This window comes from Leopardus geoffroyi, chromosome X (genome assembly GCF_018350155.1).
Source record: "Leopardus geoffroyi isolate Oge1 chromosome X, O.geoffroyi_Oge1_pat1.0, whole genome shotgun sequence".
NCBI classification, from domain to species: Eukaryota; Metazoa; Chordata; class Mammalia; order Carnivora; family Felidae; genus Leopardus; species Leopardus geoffroyi.
This window is the reverse complement of record NC_059343.1, coordinates 96,824,110-96,828,045: the sequence shown is the minus strand read 5'-3', so window position 1 is coordinate 96,828,045 and position 3,936 is coordinate 96,824,110. Positions and strand designations below refer to the sequence as shown.

General features: G+C 44.2%; 1 non-coding gene across 1 annotated transcript; it reads left to right on the top strand.

The window, feature by feature from the left end:
- The first annotated feature begins 1,266 nt into the window (after positions 1 to 1,266).
- On the top strand, positions 1,267 to 1,339 carry TRNAK-UUU. The gene has a single exon. It is a non-coding gene; the product is annotated as a tRNA-Lys (tRNA).
- The last annotated feature ends 2,597 nt before the right edge of the window (positions 1,340 to 3,936 follow it).

Sequence of the window (3,936 nt, the reverse complement as noted above, 5' to 3'; positions counted from 1 at the left end):
TCTCTCAAAATAAATAAACCTAAAAATTTATTTTATTTATTTATTTTTTTTAAATTTTTTTTTCAACGTTTATTTATTTTTGGGACAGAGAGAGACAGAGCATGAACGGGGGAGGGGCAGAGAGAGAGGGAGACACAGAATCGGAAACAGGCTCCAGGCTCTGAGCCATCAGCCCAGAGCCCGACGCGGGGCTCGAACTCACGGACCGCGAGATCGTGACCTGGCTGAAGTCGGACGCTTAACCGACTGCGCCACCCAGGCGCCCCTAAAAATTTATTTTAAATAAATAGATCAACAGAACACATAAATAAACATGGAGCTCAGATAGAAAGTGCAAGGTGGAGACAGAGATGGTGTATAAATGGGGGTTAACACCAGTGACTTGATGAGATCACCTAGAAAAGTAGTATTTGCACAGCTTGTAGGAACAATACCTTTGAAAAAGTAAGAAGACTGGGATCTGGGGGACGTCTGGGTGGCTCAGCCGATTAAGCACCCAACTCTTATTTTCGGCTCAGGTCGTGACCTCATGGTTCTCGAGATCATGGCCCGCATCGGACACTGTCAGCGCGGAGCCTGCTTGGGATTCTCTCCCCTCTCTCTCTGCCCCTCCGCCCCCCCTTCACGCGCACTCTTTCTCTTTCAAAATAAGTACATAAACATTACAAAAAAATAAGAAGAAGAAGAAGGCTGGGATCTAGAACCCTCCTGGAGAAGTTTGTCCTTTATATGGAGGAAGACCATTCTTCATTCTAAAAAATACTGATGTGGATTGGAGGGGAAGCTTTGGCAGTGGGAGAATGAGGGCATGCCATCTGGTAGTTTCTATGTTCTAAAGCCCATCAGGGGTGATGACTTTGGCGTCAGAGAGGTCTTTGTTAAATCCCGATTCGCCCACTCCCTCGCTATGTGACTTGCGTGACCTGGACCCTGTGACCTCTGTGACCTTGTCCCCTACCACTCTTGCCTGCCTTCCTCCACTCCAGCCACACTGACCCAAAAGGCAAACTCACCCACGTACTCCTGCCTCAGATCTTCAAACCTTCTGTTCTTTCCTCTTGGGAAGCTCTTTGAACAGATAGACGTATGGCTTGTGTTCTGACAACAAAGGGCTACAGACTTGGCTCAGATTAAGACTGCTATTTGATGCCGATATTCTGCATGCAAGAATGGGAGTGGGCAGAATCGCCCAATCTATAGGTGGACGACAATTACACTTTCAGTTCTTTAGTGCCTCGAAGTTACAAATATGTCCTAAAATGGGGCGCCTGGCTGGCTCAGTCGGTAGAGCGTGCGACCTTTGATCTCAGGGTCGTGAGTTCAAGCCCCACGTTGGGCAGAGAGCTTACTTCAACAACAACAACAACAACAAATATGTCATAAAATACAGAACACATCTACAGACCTAGGCTAGTCACTTGAGCAAGCTCTCCGAGGTTTCTCTGCGAAAACCGTCTTCCTCTATGGTGAGTGGTCCTTTATTCCGATAATTGCTTTTTGTCTCTTTCTTGTGACGTGGGTAGCTTGGGACAAAGGGGAACTTTGGGTGGAGGTATCTTGTGGCGCTGAGAGTGACCTGAGATGGTAATTTCTTCTGGCAGATTCATCCCCCATCATCTCCTTAGGGACTCCACAAAAATGCCACTTTATCGGAGGTCTCCCCTAATTCCCCTTTCTAAAAACAGCTCCTACTCTCTATCCCCCTTACACGATCTTTTTTTTTTTTTGTATTTTTTTTTCCTTAGCACTGATCATCACCTGCAAATATCCATTTCTTTGGTCTTGATCCACATTCCTCCGCTAGAATATAGGCGCCGCAAGAGAAGCCATTTTGTTTAGTTGTTTTCTTCCCCAGCACCTAGAGCAGTGCCTAGCACACGGTCAGTGCTCAGTTCATATTTGCTGAATGTATGAATGTATGAAGGAGTGAAGGAATCCTCTCTAAGTCACAGCTCACTCTTTCATGAAATGAAGTTAATAGCATCTACCCATATGACATGTCTGAAGAACTAAATAAAAAAAAATCCAGGTACAAGGCCTACCGCTGTATCAGGTACACACAAGCATGTATGTATATATATAAGTATGTATATGTATATATATACATATGCGTATATATATGTGTGTGTGTATATATACACATATGTGTATGTATATATACACATATGTATATACGTGTGTGTGTATATACATATGTATATGTGTGTGTATATATACGTATGTATATGTGTGTGTATATATATGTATGCATATATACATACGTATATATGTGTATATATGTATGTATATATGTGTGTATATATACATATGTATATATGTGTATATACGCATGTATATATACATGCATGTATACACGTATGTATATACATGTATGTGTGTGCACACACGTATATACATGTATACATACGTATATATACATACGTGCATATATATATACATACGTATGTATACATATACATATATATATATATATACACACACACACACACACACACACACACACATACACATACAGAAGTGCCACCAGGGCATTGGAATCAGACATGAAATCACTTTCCCTGGGGAGCACCTGGTGGGTCAGTTAGTTGAGCGTCCAACTCTGGATTTTGGTTCAGTAGTGATCCCAGGGTTGTGGGATCGAGCCCTGCGTCAGGCTCAATGCTGAGCATGGAACCCGCTTAAGAGTCTCCCTCTGCCCCTCCCCCTCACTCGTGCGTGCATGCTCTCTCTCTCTTAAAAAAAACAAAAGAATGTCTCTCTCTGGGTCACCAGGCTATGGTGTCCGAACCATCAATCACGCTGCAGAAAGCCCGATCCATCAAAGGAGGCTTTCAAAGCACACCTAGATTGCTGAATACGGCCCAGTCATTTTTGGGCACTTTACTGATTCTGATGGGCCAAGTAATGACTGATGAAGTGCTGTCTGTTATTGTTTGAGTGAATGTAGGTCAGCACCTCACGTCCACGCTCCGCTCTCCCTGGCACATTTGCTGTTGGGTGCATCGGACTAAAACATGTTTTTGTACGTCCTGAAACCATGTCTGACTTCATAATGACGAGGCAGTAGGAGTCAAGGAGACTTACAGCATTCAGTGGGTCACCGCCTGATTCCTAGACCCCACTCCCCAGCCCCCCCAAAAAGAGTCAAGTATACCAGCGTGCTTTACTTCTTTTTCATAAAGTATTTGTGTTTTTTTTAAGTTTATTTATTTTGAGAGAGAGAGAGAGAGAGAGAGAGAGAGAGAGACACCACAAGCCGGGGAGGGGCAGAGAGGGAGGGAGAGACAGAATCGCAAGCAGGTTCCGTGCTGCCAGCTGGGGAGCCTGACATGGGGCTTGAACTCATGAACCATGAGATTGTGACCGGAGCTGAAACTAGAGTCCTTCGCTTAACTGACTGAGGTACCCCGATGCCCCTACGTCTTTTTTTTTTCACGTGCCCATACTTTAGCTCAAGTTGTCCTTAAACCTAATTATACTTCATAAATGTGGAGTTTGCTTAAAAGTTGGACTCCAGGTCCCATTCTGTACTTAGTTCAATCTGAGACTGATTTTGAATATTCTCCCCAAATAATTTCTTTTAAGTTTATTTATTTATTTTCAGAGAGAGAGAGAGAGAGCACAGCTGGGCAGGGGGCAGAGAGAGAGGGAGGAGAGAGAGAATCCCAAGCAGGCTCCACACTGTCCGTGCAGAGCCAGATGCAGGGCTGGAAGTCGCGAACTATGAGATCATGACCTGAGCCGAAATCAAGAGTCAGACGCTTGACCGACTGGGCCACCCAGGCGCCCCTCTCCCCAAATAAATTTTTACCAAACTCTTCAGGTGATTCGGATGATAACCCAAGTATCAGAAACATTAAACTGTTATAGTGCAATGGTGTCTCTTTCTAGAATATTTTTCCGTCTCTGTATTTTGAAGTCTTGCTCAAACCTCAA